Source organism: Xiphophorus maculatus, chromosome 2 (assembly GCF_002775205.1).
Source record: "Xiphophorus maculatus strain JP 163 A chromosome 2, X_maculatus-5.0-male, whole genome shotgun sequence".
NCBI lineage: Eukaryota > Metazoa > Chordata > Actinopteri > Cyprinodontiformes > Poeciliidae > Xiphophorus > Xiphophorus maculatus.
Window position 1 is genome coordinate 22,516,032 of NC_036444.1, and position 16,491 is coordinate 22,532,522.

Below are 16,491 nucleotides of genomic sequence, written 5' to 3' on the forward strand. Positions count from 1 at the left end.
AAATTGCAGAGTAAACAAAGATCTGATTCAACACTGGTCATGCCACTCATTAATTAAGTAGCTGGAGATGCACTAAATCTTGTAGGAACAGGACTGGGCTTGCGGATGAAAGTTCTAAAAATGGACTGCGGCGTTCAGGTGCACACGCAGAGACACAAAAGCGCGCTCAAAGGATGCATTATATCTCTCCCCTGCATATTTCCTCCTGGCTGAACATCATACAGGCCGGTCGCCACACAGACGGGCTTCAGGCAGCCCTGCCGGCTCATCTTCCCTTGGACAGAACCCGGCCCTCCACAATGCCCCCTCCTCCTCCTGCATGTTGATGTGTGCGGGAGCAGCACCCACCGTGCTCCACGGGGGCGTCGCTCGCTCAAGACGACGCGGCCATATGTCCCCTACCCTCCGCTTTCCCAACCTCTGAGAAATTCACTCTTCATCCGCGTGGGGTCATCGTCACCTTGGCTCTGGCGTGCGCGTTCGACTCTGAGAGACATTTTGACACTTTATCAAGCGAGTGGAAGAAACTGTTAGCGTGACCCTTTGATCACCTTTGGGTAATGGGTGGGACCTCATTGATCTGTCGCTCTATGTGCATGCTGACCCAGAATTCACCACGCTCAGGGGACGAGCTTAGGCTTTTCAACTGCAGTGACACACCAGGAACCAGCGGAGCATTGCGAGACGGGCACTTAGCAGTTGTTAGCAATGGGCTACGAACACGTCACGGCCATTATTAGTAGCTTAATATCAATAAAAAAGCAGCGCCTCCTAATGACTGCGTTTCATTTTACATTATTCTGAAAAAACTGGTAAGTGAATTGCCATAAATTATCCTTATAATTACTTATTTATTTAACTCCAGACAGTGAGTTTTTTATTTGGTGTATTTAAACTTCTGGTTTTGACTGTACATCTAGAAATGTAATATTACTACTGCTGTAAAAATTTTGTGGCCGTTTTTTTTTTTTAAGATGAAATGTGAGCGTTGGCTTCTTTTCTGGTCCCATAAATTGTATCTGTCGTCATTCAAATGATTTAAATTGTATTCCAGTAAGTTTCATTTGCAGCTTATTGTACTTTTTAATATCTTTGTATTTTGTCAAAGTTTTGTGTTTATGGTTCATTTCTCAAAAGTGAATCCAGATTGTTGTAAATCAGCTTCAACAATAAACTTGTATTCATAACTTCCAGTTACACATACGATGCAATGTTAACCACAGTTATCGCTGTAGAAAAAAAGATACATTTGATATTGCACAAGAACAAATAGTGATAGATTATTAGCAATTAAAAGATTAAAAGAAAAATATTTTAGGTATTTAATTAAAACTTCAGACAAACACTAAAGTGTGTTTAAATGTAGCATGTTGCCAGTATGAAAACGAGGATTTAGCTGAGAGTAAAATTACAGAAATCAGTTCTTAGTTGCCATTTTTAACATGTAGCTCTGATAGACAGTGGACAGAAACCTTTCTTGAATCTGCAGATCTATATTCTGCCGGATGTGCAGAAGCCCTCCCTAATGGGAGGGCTTGGAGACGACCTTTGTCTGCAGCGCCGTCTATAGAGGTCCTGGATGGCTGCCAGTTTGGTCCAGCTAATGCAGTTTGTCGATCTGATCGTTCTCTTTTGAGCTTCGAGGCCAATGCAGCTACCAGACTGCATTGCAACCTGCTAGAACGTTCTCAACAGCGAAACCCAAAGCCATGCTGAATCTCCTGAAGTTGTTCCTCAAAGAATTCCTTATTTTTTCCGACTGTTGTCCACGGTGGCACCCTGTCATGCAGCAGCACTTTAAAAATGATGTCATCTGTAAATTTAATGAGGGTGTTTGATTTATGTTTGTCGGTACGATTATGGGCGAGCAGGAGGGGGTTTGGCAGGCGTGCTGTGAGGCACCAGTGTTGAGGTGCATTAGGAATGAAGTGGCATTTCTGATCCGTACCACCTGTTGTCTGGCTGTCAGGGGAACCAGGACTCAGTTGCGTATTGAAGCTACAATGTTCAGATTCAGAAGCCTCCTCAGCAGAGAGCTGCTATTGTGAAAGCAGTAACAATAGCTGCTTTTCTATTCACTGCATAATTGTGCAAAATGGAATTAGAAAACTAAATTTGCTTAATGGAAACAGGCCAATAAACCCCCCCCCCCCACACATTTTTTGATTAAAAATCTGTTTTTGCACGAGAATGAGGGAGTTTTTCAGGTGTGTCTAAATTAGTGTATTCCGCAGACGTTTAACGCATCACGCCAGTCATGTGATCAACATCCGGATGTAAGAAGATGACAGCAAGCGGTGGAAGGAGGATGTTTTTCAATGACTTATCGCCTGAGCAAGCTTGTTCATGTGTGATTTTAGTTGATTTAATCACTACTGAATGTTGCAGCTCAAATTGAGACTCATCAGAAAAGTCACATAAATCCTCCTCTATTCCTCGTGCTAATGTTTGGTTTTAATTTCAGCAAATCGGCTTTACTAGACGACTAAATGCTTTGAGTGATTGGTGTTAAACAACTGAACAGGTGTACCTAATAAAGTGGCCAGAGTGTGTACTCTCTCTGGCAATTGAAAGTCAAAGAATTTTCAATACATTTGTGAGGTTTCTATATTGAACTCAAATATAAATAATAATAAAAAAACAACTAACTAGTGAACATGTAAACTGTTGTGTCACAGAGGGGGCATTTAAATTACAAAATCACAGCAGATGCCTCGTAAGAAGCGTGGCCACTGCATGGGCTGCGTTCGGAAAGGAGGAAGTTACATCAAGGCTGGCTGGGATGCTCACGAGTCTCAACTGGAGACTACTGAGCAGGAATATGATTGCATGAGAGAGGGGAATTATTATTAAAAAACGAGAAGACCGCCAAACTAAGACCGCCTTCACGCCGTGAGGAAAGTTGAGGAGAGAGCGAACAGGAAGTCTTTTTTTCCCTCAGGAGGAAGCCAAGTCTGGTTGCTGCAAAAGCAGCCGACCCCGTGGCTTCTGTCGGGAAGGAATGCGCACGCCGGAGACAGACAGACGGAGAGCGTACTGTACAGAGGATCACCCTCCACTCTCTCACACCCTCTCACTCACCCATTGAGTATCATTTCCTCCTCCCTCTCTCTCTCGTTCTCTCTCTCGTACACACACAACACACGCACACACACTTTCAGTTGCTGCGCTCTGACGGATGGGAAAACACTGCCAAGGAGGAGTAAGGGGTGAGAAGAGTGTGTTTCTTCTCCTCTTCACTCTGGTGTGTTTTCTGGCGTTCTCTTATGAGCTGTTAATTTCAGCCCCACACCCGAGGATGAGGAGGATCTATTTGTGAGGAAGACACAGCAAAAGAAGAGGAAACAAGAAGCAACAGGGTGGCCAATTCTGCGAGTGGCTGAGGATCTTTTTTTTTTCCTCTCTCCAGGATCGAGCAAGGTATGTAAAGAAAGCCGAAAGCATGAAACGTTGATGACTGTAATTTCCTTCTCTTTTTTTTCTTACCTCTGCTTCTGAAAAACTTATCTCCCTCCCAAGCTCGCATTGTTTCCTCCTGCTTTCACTTATTCATCCTCACATAGTAGTTTTGTAAACGAGAACATGTTGTTGTTTGTTTTTGTTTTGTTTTTGTGCATTTTGGTGATATTCCTCCAGTTTCCATGTTGGTTGTTGAAGTTTCCCTCCAGGCCAGCATTACTGTTTATTCCCCAAAGGGGAATAGACTAATTTCTCAGGTGGAGTCTATCCCCTGGAAAGGCAGCAGAGGCTAGAAGCAAGAAGAGGCGAGGACAGCTCCCTCTCATTGCTCGCTCATCAGCTGTCACTTTACACAGGAGGCAATTAAGCTGGATTGGCAGACGACGCTGCCGGTAGCTTAGAAACAGGCGTGTGGGAAGACGCACGGTGCCATACGATAGGATCCAGGGTGAGAGGGAGAGAAGCAGCTGAAGAAGGAAATTCCCTTTGTTCATTCAACACAAAAGCTTTTTTTTCCTTCTGTGAAAAAAAATTAAAATCCTGCCCTTGCCTGTGCAAAAACTGGCCCCGGGGCAGCAGTTGTGAAGCTTTTATGATTTTGCACAGAGGTGAGCGCTGTTTAAGTGTGCTGACTGCAAGTGGCTGTACAGGGAGTGTTTGTTGCTCTTACCTTTAAAGAGAGCTTATGAAATTAATTGCGCTACAATCATATCAAGCAAACTGTACATAATTTCCCTTCCCTTTAGGAGATGCACCTCCTCTATTGCTTGTTAGCACAAAGAGCTAAAGATCCAATCATATGTTAGCCCAGCCCACATTTCACTGCCTCTGGACATGTTGGAGATGACTGCTGAGGTTAAACTTGAACATCAGTAAACAGGAAGGAAAGACATTTCCTGATGTCGAATGCAGTCTGATTGTTGCAAAGCAAATAAATCTACAATGTGAATTTCATTTCGAACCATGTAAGATTTATGGAAAATGGTCTAAAGAAAGAGGAAGTAACTACTAAGTCTTATGAATGTGGACAAAAATGCCTTGTTGATGTCAGAAGTCAGAGGAGAATGAGCAGAGTATTTTTTGTATGTGATTAAAAAAAAAGGTAAAAGCAGTTTATATAGCAACTTACTGCAACCAATGTTTCCAGAATACAATCTGCTAACACACAACAATACGAACCTTGAAGTGGATGTGCTACAGCAGCAGATGTCCACACCGGGTGTAACCCCATTGGCTACAAACAGCCAATGGGAGGTCAACAAAATCTCAACACAAAAACATTGCATGATCTAATGAGTCTTGTCTTCACCTGCAGTATTAAGATGTTGAAAATGAATTCATCCTTCCTGGTATTAGCAATTCAGGCTGGTTGTCATGGTGCCACAGTGTAAAGGATATTTTCTTGGCACACTTCTGCCTCATTTCCACTGAACAGCACAACAAGGAACAATGTGCTTTGGTAAGCTATTTTATGTTTCCAATGTGAGAGCAGCCATGCAGCCGACCCGTACCACACAAATCCTGGAACCCCTTCAGTTGTGGGTCCACTGGACAGTGGTACGGTACTGTTAGGGTGGAGCTAGTGGTGTCACAGTCCATTGATCGGTGGACAGAAAGACATCATACTAATTCAGCTAGGATTTAACCGTACCAAACTGTAGAAACTACAGAACAGGGTCTTTTAGTACTGACTGATCATCCATTAAATGTCACAACCCATTTGACTAACACTCCAGACAATATCCATCAGTTTCTTACCACACTTTACCCATCTTCAGATGGTTGCTTCCTGCAGGATAAGTCATCCTGTAACAAGACCCAAATCACCAAACACATCTTGAATTTGACAAAATGTTATCTGTACTCCTCTAGCCTCCAATCACCAGATCTCAACCCAACAGAGAGCCTTTGGGATGTAATGGGACTGACATTTTGTGTCAAAGATGTGCAGTCAACAAATCTTGAGAGATGCTGTCCTATCAGTATGGATCAGTACTCTGAGGAATACTTCAGATACCTTGTTAACTCTATAATAAGAGGTTCAGTGTGGTCTTAGTAAGGTGTCCCTAATAGTCTGTCCGTCCATCCATCCATCCATCCATCCATCCATCCATCCATCCATCCATCCATCCATTTTCTAACACCCTTGTCCCCTAGTGGGGTCAATAATTATTTTATGAAAACTGTGTATCAGACTGTTCTGATGTCCATTTATTCTCATTAAACATGACAGACTGCCTGCTGATTAAACCATAATAACCTTCACCAGGTAGATGTTACTTACTGCATTTCAATACAGTATCCTATGAGGAAATTATAGAAAAAGAAATTAAAATCATGGGCTGTCAGCGTGGGAACAAAATGTCCCCCTGGTAGGAACAAATTAATGCTTGATCAGTAAAAGCTTCAAAGGACCAAAAGGTCCAGCCCCCTCTGTAGCCTTCACTGTGGCTATCGCAGCAACCAGAGAGAAGTTCAAGTTTTTCACTTCACATGCCTTAAAAAAATCTCGCATTGTTCAGGTCTTGTTTACTTCTGTGACTGAGTAAATCTCCTTGAAACCAACAAAGGCCATCCATGCTCAGTTTTTATCACAAACCCTTCCTGCAGCCATTTTTCGTCATGGATAAGATAAGAGCCGATGCAAAAGTCGGCCCAGGCGCCGGCGGCGAAGAAGGCCTTTTGATAACGACTCGAGTGTGGCAATGAGCTGTGAACTCCTTTAAATATTCGTTGTTGGGTGGTAAGGCAGTTATTCTGTGTTCGGAGTGTTTGGACAAGAAAGGAGAGATATTGCATAAGCCTCCAGTCTATTCATTTTAGTGACAGGAAAGTGCTGGTGTATGCTCAGTGGGATGTGTTTATGCAGAGACCCCTGAAGTGAAAAGCGAGCATTTAAAACAGCCTTGTTCCGCTGCAGGATTGTTCGCGCTCGCTTTGTGCTTAGTCTGTATTCACACAGTCACAATCTGCTCCGTCTGAGGGACTGAAGACATGTGAGGTCAGGAATGTGAAGTTCAACCATCAGTCAATAGTTGACGGCCACTTTCCGTCACCTCGCCTTAAATACGCAGACGACGATGTGCTGCCTCGCGGAGATGGTTATAGCAAGTCCTTCATGGCTCACTGACCTTTCCTGACTAGGTGGAGTCAGGGAACTGAAAATGCAATAATGTGCACCCATATTTACTCTCATGCACAATAGAAATGTCCTGATTCACCTCTAGTACACGCCCCATGGTTCCAGAAAGGGACTTACACTAGTCGGTGTACATCTACACCGACTGGACGAGGCAGAGCTGACAGAGCAGTTGTGGCAGGTTGTTTGGCAGGAGCCCCCAAGGTGAAATTTTAAAGTGTGGAGAATTTCAAATTCATAACAGATGATCAAACTCCTGTTGAAACAGTAGAGCAGCTGGAGGGCATCAGATCCAAACAATCTTCTGACTGAGGGAAACCTTGTGATGCCCGAATCGTGCCAGAACGATCAGGAGGACGGAGTTAAAAAGCGAAATCTAATGTGGTGGTCACGGTCAGCTTGGAGGTCCTTATCATGGCTCCGCAAAGAAATCTAAACCTTTTAATTTCCTGAGAGGAACTCTGTGTACCGCGATGATCCCAGCACACCGAATCCTGTCATACATCAGATCAGAGAGCAGACAGAGGAGGGTGTGTCTGAGTGAAGACGAGCCAGGAGTCTGTCACTTTATCTCACGGTGAGCAGACGTGAGCATTATGCCAGCAGTATAACTGCCTACAGGAAGCCAAATATAACCCCAGTGCTCTGAAGCTTATTAACTAATAGACACTACCTTTGTACTTAGCCTTCCTAAGCCGTGAACCTACTTGGCACTTTCTTTATCGCTTGTACACAGCATTACACGATTAACCAGTGTGTCAAGGATTAGGTGCTACATTAAAATTTTTATTCCTCTGAATTTTGAAACACCAAGGTACACTTGAATTGGTTCAGAAATTGCACAGAAAATTGAAAACTGAACAGGTTTGGGTGAACTACGTGGTCGTAGTCTATTTTGTAGACAGATCCACGATGCCGGAGTGAATTGTCAGGTCTGCTGCAAAAGTGTGAAGACGTGCATCTCCACATGTCAGAACCGTTATATTTATTTGTCTCTTTTTTTTGTATCACCCTCCTCATCAAAGAGTGTTGTCAGCCTGACTTGAGGAGCGAATGTTTCATTCTGTAGCATTGAACCGCCCTCCGTTATGGGACATTTTTAAGCTTTAATTTTCTTCTCAGGTCACATGCGCTGTCAGCTGTAATCCTGGTGTGAAAGAGGCAGATATCCTACCCTTCATGGCGCAAACAGCTGACTGAGTGTTTCTGCTAATATAAACAGAGATGGAGACAGATTGCTTCAATCAATTTCTAGGATTACTCTTACATGCACATGCTGGCCTGCAATGGATTATGAATATTATGCTTGGAGACATTTTGAATATTGATACGGTTACTTATATGTGTGTTTAAAGCCAGTAGAGAATTTTTCCGAGGTCTTGTGTGAGAATATTTTCTAAATAATCCTTTCACATCACATCATTTTCTATGTCTCCATTTGGGTCCACCATGTTGGATCTGGCAGCAACATCGGGTAGTGAGATGGAGAGTACTTAGCCACCTTAATACCACAGAAGAAGAAGTGAGATGTGGAAATTTTTGAGTCAAGAACTACAAGCAGTCCAGTCTGATCAGCTGTTCCTGGTGTGACTGAAGATGCTTGTTTTTGTTTTGTTTTTTAATAATACAGTTATTTGTCTGCCTGACACACTCCTGTGAGATTTCTTCTTTACAGACATTCCTAAGAAGAGTTTTTTCTCCTCTGTGTAATCCCGAAGAGCCCCCTGCTCCCTTATCATTCACTGGGAAACCTCCCTTTACTCAACCTAAGCAGCCCAGGCTGTCTGTAAAGGCAGAAACTTCTTAAGCGGAGCTGGAGATAAGGAGCTGGATGTTTATGCCTGCCTGCTGGCTGGATCTATAATATCCAGAAATCAAGGCAGAGCTTTTCCAGTCAGAATCAGGAGGAAGTTGTGTGTTACTCTGCTGAGCTGGAACTGCATAAAAAAACTAAACAACAGACAAAAAAAAAAAAAAAAATCTGCACTCTTTTTTTCTCTCTATCTGGGATTAGATCAAATAAAATCAGATTACAGCAGATATCTTTTTCACTCGGGGTTTTTCAGTGAAGTCTGGGAAATTATGACTGTCCAGCAAACGTTTTGAAATATTCCTGATCTGGCACGGCCGAATCAAATAGCTGAATCACCTCCTCAGCATGCAGTCAGGTTGTACAGAGAAAAGCTAATGATCCAATTTATTGATCCAGCTCTGATGAACGAGAGACTCTCCAGATTGTAGGGCCAGTTGCGGGACACTGGCCCTACAGGACTGGACTCTGAGAGCCCTGGATTAGAGATAAATCCAATGAATAGTATAATTATTCATCAGCAGAAGTAGATCGGCTGCTTTTCCATTTGTTCATTGTTATATTTTCTGTTAGTTCAATTTATCGCTCATGTTCCAAATCAGTAACTATTAATCGTCAATTAATTTGTTCAATAGCAGATTTACACTGTGATTCAGTTTGAAACTTAAAAAAAATAAGCCAAAAGATCTGAATCGTTAACAAATGATCATTAAAGAGCCGTAAAGCACATTTCTGATCAAATCTCACTTGCGCATTTTAATAGAAACAGCTGCGTTTATCAGGTTTTCTAAGAGTCCTCTAATCCATCCGTCACCCGTCCCTCCAAGAAAAACACACCAAAGAAAATCCCATTGAACCATTTCCAACTGAGAGTATAACCGATTAATAAACACCAGCAGCAGTCAAATAATTACATTCTCCAGACCCCCGAAATAAACAGCAGCCGCTTGGAGAGGACGGAGGTGTCTTGTTTTTCTGAAAACTCTTCTTCTATTTGGTTTATTTGCTCTGACTTCCAGACGTCGCTCTCCAGAGGGTTCACACCGGGTTCCCCTGTCCTCAGCCTAACTCTCTGAGAGAGAGAAAATTGCAGTTTCAATGGATCCTTTAAGCTGAATTACCTCCAAATAGATGAGTACGTCTTTGTTAGACAAAACAAAGTTGGAAAAAGGGATGCCTGTAGTTTCACGTGTGCATGAATGAGATACTGTATGGAGGCCAACAGAGGCAAATGGCATCGCCTGTGATGGCAACTTTCCCTCCATACCAGACTCCAGTGATCTGACGATAATCTAGCAGAGCTTTCAGAGCGTTACGCCTCCCCTGCTCGTCAATCCTAAGGATTCTCAGCAGAAAGCCGTGGTGATACTTTTATAACGTCAGAGCTAATATCAGCTATCCTCGTCAAGTGGCATCGTTGGGCATCCAGGATCATCCAACACCTTTCTTTACATGCGTACAATGTCGCAGCTCCAGTGAAACAGCTCTGAAGTTTTAAATCCCTATATCTCAATGGTGTCTCAATCACAAGGTGAATTTCATTACATCACAATCCTCATCTGTATGTCTGCGGGCTGCTTTGAGCTTCCTCACTGTAGATTTATTTATTTAATTATTTTTTCTTATCGAGCGGGCGTGGGCGTTTGGGGGATCAGAGAGGCATTTCCTCTGTTTGTGCAGCTCCAGAAATGAATAATCAAGTGACAGACGAGCTGCGGCAACTCTGACGAAGGATTGCCCAGTGGCTTTTGTGAATATTAATGCAGTGTTTGCTCTGTGTTTCACTGCTTCTGTGTCTCGGGTGAAGCGCAGAGCAGGAGAAAAATGGCCCTGGCTCCTCTGAGCATTAACTCAGTCGAAACGGTTAAATCATACTAGAACGATCTGCCACAGGAGGACAGATGGGTATTTATGAAAATATGGAGTTCTGCAGACGAAAATCTATGATGTTAGGCACCCTAATTTGCTACTTTGGATTGTTTTTAAACCATAAACAAGTACACCAAAGTATACTTTAAAGAACAAAAAAAAAAAACATCAGAGCTTTATGTCAGTGGAACTTGATTTTATTATTTGCAGATTGTAAAAGTATTCTTCCCCGTTAAATTCTTTAATGTTACAACCCCAAACGGCAGTGGGGTTTTATTGAGATTTTCTGTGATATGCCAAGTAAAGAGGATAAAAAAAATGACACCTAACTGCTGAAATTTGAAATTTGAAAAGGGTTGTGCATTTGTGTCTGTGCCCTTGGGTCAATTCTTCAGACAGCTACATGTTCTTTAAGGAATGTCTACCAGTTTCTGAAAACTTTGTCTTAAACTCAGTCAGATCTAAATGGAGAGCTTCTACAAACATTAACTGGTATATGTTTGTAGACCCAAATTGATTTGGGTCTGGAGGCTGACTGGGTCGTTTGAGCAAATGGACATGTTTTAATCTGATCATTTAATTCCCCACAGTGTCATGCTGCCACCACTGTGTTTTTCACTGTGGGAGTGATCAGGCATTTTGCTAGTTTTCCATCATTGGAAAATGATGTTTTCCATCTGTATGCCTCTGTCAAAGGCCAGGTCACCCTTTCCCATGTGTTTGCAGTTTCCCCAACATGACTTGTGACAAACTGGACAATAGGCATGTTAGCTGTAATAGCTGTACTGTCAACATGTTCGCCTACCTGAGGTGAGAATCTCTGCAGCTGTTCCAGACTTATTTATACGCGCAAGTTTTCAGCTGTCGCATCGTACTGTTTGCATTTTTAGGTGATGGTGTGAACAGTATGTTACTTGTAACGCTTCATTTCTTTCATAATTTAACCCTCCGTTAAACTGTTCTAGAACCGGATCCCTGACCCGTCCGCTGTGTTCTTTGTTCACAGCGGACATGATGATGCTGTTTGTTCTAACAAACCTGAGTCCTTCACAGAACAGCGATATTAATGCTGAGAATAAACACAGGAGTGTGAATGCTTCTGCATGGCACTGTGTGAGTTTTTAATCACGCAGCTGTAAATATTTACTGTTGGTAATTATTAAAATGTGTGCCAAGGTTTTACTGTTCAGATTTTAAAATCTAGCTTTAAAAAAAGTGCTAAGACGTTGCACATTCACTTCCAAATGCAAGCAGTGGATTTAAAGCCACCAAATGTCAGATGCGAAAGACAGTCGCCGCTCTTGGACATTTGATTTCAAACTGGCTTGTCTTCAGCTGTTTGCAATGAGCAGCAGGGCGACATGTACTTTAGACCCACACAAAACAAAACTGTGCATACAAACGGTGATGTAGGAGCCGATTTGTTAGAAGCAAGGTTTTCTCTGCATCTTCAAACACAGAGCTTTTGATTTCGTCATTTCATCATGAAAGCTGCAGTTTTTATTTTGTAAGGGAAAATGCCAGCTTTCATTTTTGGTGGGAAATTGCATTTGTCTCTCCTTAAAATCCCATCAACAATCTTTTTCAAAGTAGTGGGAGGATATTCCCACTGCTATACTCCTGAAAAAAGAAAAAACAACTCTACTGTGACGTGCTTGATCTGAACAAAGGGTTAAACACTGATGTTACTTAGTTGCAGCTGATTACATAACCTCCTACTGCAGACACGTTGAATAATATATGTATGTTGAAGTATGTAGTTAGGAATAAAATGTATACTAATCTGACTTATGAAAAGAACAAAAGACTGTATTACCTTCAAAAATGACACATTTAATTTTTAAGATAGAGATGACATATTCCACTCCAACTATGGGTTTTGAAATGATCAGTGTTGAAGTCTGGGATTTAAAGTCTGGATGTTTTATTTATTTATTTTTTATGACTTTTTATGTTCTTATTATAGTCTGGGATTTTTCCCCCAGAATGCTATGCACCCATATTTTGCTCAAACACATTTTGAACTCATAACCTACAATCTTGTGTCGCGTATCGCAGGCAGTAAACAATATTTTATGGTTCTATAACCAGTCGCTGTTTTTCACTGTGTCGTCTGCTGGTGTTTTCCGCTGATCTGTGTCGTGTGACCCAGACAGTGGTCCATGTGGGGCAACAAAGGAGCTAAAATACAGCAACAACTTTTGCTGTAAGCTTTGTCTGCCTACAAATATGTGACATTGAAAAAAATACTTAATAGTCAAATTATCAACGGTTTATGTCGGAAGAGAGAGCTAACAAAATGAATTTAGCACCTTAGAAAGCTGATCAGTGCGGAAAACATCCTTTGCAGGAGCAAGAGAGGTAATAAAAATATTCATTTTCAGCGAGATAAGTCAGACAAAAGCTGGTGTATGAGAGCTTGTGTCTGCACACCTGTTGACAGTGAGCGCTGGAGGGTGGGGTTAGTGCAAAATGAAGAGTCTTTGTTAACACAGACATCAGTGTTTGAAACTTTTGAGAGTCGTTTTCTCAGGAATCTGGTTTCCCGAGTGCCAACTTTCATTTGGCCACATCATCTTCCATGTTTTTATTTAAATGTATTTGACATCATTAGAAAGCTTAGAATGCACACTTTCAGGATCTATAAATAACTCCAAACGCTTCAGAGGACACTTGGTCATGGTTTTATCGCGGCCTGTCACATAATGTGTGACTGACATGAAATACAAACAATACAAATAATAATGACGTCTGCTGTGTGTGAGTTTGTCGGGAGGAGTTCATAATACTGAAGCGCTGATAAGTGGTGTTGCTTTACTGCATCTTTATGCAGCAGATCAATGGAGATTTGTTCTAGTAAATGGTTAATATTTAAATCAATCAATCAATCAAATTTTATTTATATAGCACATTTCAGCAGCAAGGCGTTTCAAAGTGCTTTACATCATATCAAACACAGAAACACAATGCAACATAGAATCAACAATCAAAACACGACATTAAGTCAAGTTCCATCAATAAATTTGTAATTGATTATGTTTCAAATACAATCCTAAACAGGTGGGTTTTTAGTCGAGATTTAAAGGAAGTCAGTGTTTCAGCTGTTTTAGAGTTTTCTGGAAGTTTGTTCCAGATTTGTGGTGCATAGAGGCTGAAAGCTGCTTCTCCTCGTTTGGTTCTGGTTCTGGGGATGCAGAGCAGAACCAGAACCGGAAGACCTGAGAGGTCTGGAAGGTTGATACAATAACAGCAGATCTTTTTTTTCCATTTTTTTCTCCAAAGGGTTTTTGCGGCGTTAGTGGCTCGTATTTTTTCTACAGTAGGCAGACAGGAAGGAGGGTGAGGAGAGGGGGGAGACATGCGGCAAAGGTCGTTGGGACCGGGAGTCGAACCCGCGACGTCCGCGTCGAGGACTAAGGCCTCCAAACGTGGGGCGTGCTAACCCCCTGCGCCACCACAGCACTCCCCGCAGATCTTTAATGTATTGTGGTGCTAAGCCGTAAAGTGATTTGTAAACTAACAACAGTATTTTAAAGTCTATTCTTTGAGCTACAGGGAGCCAGTGTAGGGACTTTAAAACTGGTGTTATGTGCTCTATCTTCCTGGTTTTAGTGAGAACGCGAGCAGCAGCATTCTGGATCAGCCGCAGCTGATCCAGAATGCTGCCACATCGGCTGAAAAACCCTAATTGGGCTGTTCCTAATTAAGTATTGCTTTAGAGTCTTCCTGTCCCTCTCAAAGCCAATCCCTACTTATCTTCAGCTGCTTTACAGACCCTTTTCCACTATTTATTGAACCTGTTTTTCTCTCCACTGGTGAAGCATTCCCTGGGCTGATAGCTACAAACCTACGCCCAGGTTATAATCAATCAGTCTGTGGGGTTATGTGTCGCAGAGGTGTTTCTGGCGTAAGATCTGAGCCAAAATCTATTTTCTATTCTCAGGATTTGTTTTTACAACGACTCAGATCTGCTAATGTTCGATATTCTGCTAATATATGGCTCTGTGGAGGTTGTTGTAGGGGTGTGTATTCTCCCTATATGCTGTTGGACTTAGAGCATTGGCATAAAAGCATAAAAGCAGAGACGCTCGGGACGCTGAAGGTTGTACTTCTGTGTGTTGAGATAAACCACTGGCACATGTAAACGCAAAATCAAATGTCTGCCACAGCTGCTGCAAAGCTTTTTATATTTTTCTGTTGTGTCACACACACACACCCCCCCCCCCCACACACACACACACACGCACGCACGCACACACACACACACACACACACACGCCACGCAAACAGGGATGATATGCTAAATAAAGCCTCACTATAATCCATGAGTCATTATGGGCTCAAATGACTCTAATTTCACATTCAACGTGTAATATAACAGCTCTCTCTAATCCGTTTCTACTATAATTACTTAGAATTTAAACAGGCACCAAAATCACATTGGCGTGTTATTGGTGAATAACAATAGGTGACTCTATTGTTCATTATGATAATGGGGGGGAAAAAAACCAAACGATTCCACAGTCTGTTCGGTTTAGGGCAGCCTTGCTGCAGAAACGTATGAGCTAAGAGTTTGAACTTCCAGGCATTTGGGGGCCATTTGAGGACATAACAGGAAGTTATTATTGACGACGCACCAAAGTGAGGTGGGTCAAAACCAGAACAGCCTCGTTAATGAGGTGCGATCCCACTGCGATGGCCAGCCAACCAACACCTCCGGTAACAATCTCTGGATCAGAACACAAACACTTCCTCAACTTCTAGGATATTTTTATTTATTTTTATTTTTTATTGGCTGTTTAAGCCCACTGCCAAAACACCATTAGCATTTGGATGAGGAGGAGTGGGGAGCTTTATCCTTTCACATCCAAGGTATTTTTGGCTGCGTGGTACGGACTTGTGTGTGACCTCTGACCCCTAGAGATGACCTACGCTGAATCTACTGTGGCTATTTTCAGGCCCGAGGAGTATGTAAGCCTTCTCTTAACGTGATGATGTTTTCTATCCAATATGGTCGTAAAAGTCACTGCTGATTAAAAGTTTAGTTTTTTTTAAGCGATTGGCTGCAGTGTTGGATCGGATCCTCAAAGCACTTGTAAAGTAGCTCTTCAGTGACATTCTGTTCCTAATGGATTATGCAAATGTGTTCTCAGGCAATTTTTTAATCATTTATATATCGATCGCACCCTATCGTTAAGTGCACTAAAAGCTCCAGTCCTCTTGTTCCTGCTTCTGTTCAGAAATATCTCTTGTTCCATCTTCGTTTTCAAAAAGACTTTCCTCCGTCTCGCTTTTGTCTCGGATAATACGTAGATTTAATGTGACAAAAACAATTTTCTCCCAATCTCCAGCTAAAGACAAAATAAAACTATATTTCTGTTGCATCTTTCTTTTAAGCTGCCTCCACTACTTTTATTTTGTCCCCAAGGATCCCGTTAACTAACCAATTCAATTTCTGAATCACAAAAGAGAGGATCTCTTGTCACTGAATTCTATGAAGGGCAATGAGAAACTCTTGCTCTGAATGAAAAGCAAACCCCAGATTAGTGCGTTTGGGCTTAATTTTATTTATTTATTTTAAACCCTCCCTACTTCTGGGTCATGCACAGATATTTTTTTTTCTAAATGCCAACTTTTAGTCAAATGTTTCCTCTTTGCTTTGGTGGAAGATGTTAAAACATGGATATTGATGCAGCCAGTAACAGTACAACAAAGGCCTGACTATTGTAGTGGTTTTCTTTTGCGTTGCCATGTCTCGCTTTGTTTTGTTTTGGGGGGTTTTTTCTGCCATTTTTGAAATTCCCCAAGGACTACTTGTCTTTGGGTAGGAGCTATTTTAAATCCCGGGGTCAGCCGATGATGACGGGGAACATTTCCAAGAGAAACCAGATGAGCTCTGCGTGTGGTTGAAGCAAAGTCAGACAAACAATGCCGGCTTTTTTTATTTTGTCCGGGGACGTGCCGCCGTGTCCTCTCTGCATTGCAGACACAGAACGTCTGCAGGACACGTCTCCTTAACTTTGGGGCTAAAATAGGTCCAGTTGTTCTGCTGCATGAGTCACAGTCTGTGAGCTGCCAGAGACCCAGATGAGGCCTCGGCTGCCTGCAGAACGCTCAGAACCGTGATGGAAGTGTAAGTGCTGGAAGATGCTTCAGAACAAACACTGGAACGTTTTCTGTGGCTTTGGATGCTGCAGAACTGTGGAAACTAGCC

The 16,491-nt window shown here is 42.2% G+C and overlaps 1 protein-coding gene across 3 annotated transcripts in view; it reads left to right on the plus strand.

The window, feature by feature from the left end:
- Nucleotides 1-431: 431 nt before the first annotated feature.
- Nucleotides 432-16,491, plus strand: part of shisal1 (shisa like 1) — a 65,933-nt gene continuing 49,873 nt past the window's right edge. Inside the window, exons 1-2 of one of the 3 annotated variants that reach the window (XM_023352087.1) lie at nucleotides 2,815-3,209; nucleotides 3,285-3,420. The gene's annotated coding sequence lies outside the window, so the exon portion shown is untranslated. Of the gene's footprint in view, nucleotides 813-2,814; nucleotides 3,421-16,491 lie in introns of those variants that run through there. The other 2 variants (XM_023352096.1, XM_023352100.1) reach the window with 2 other exon arrangements.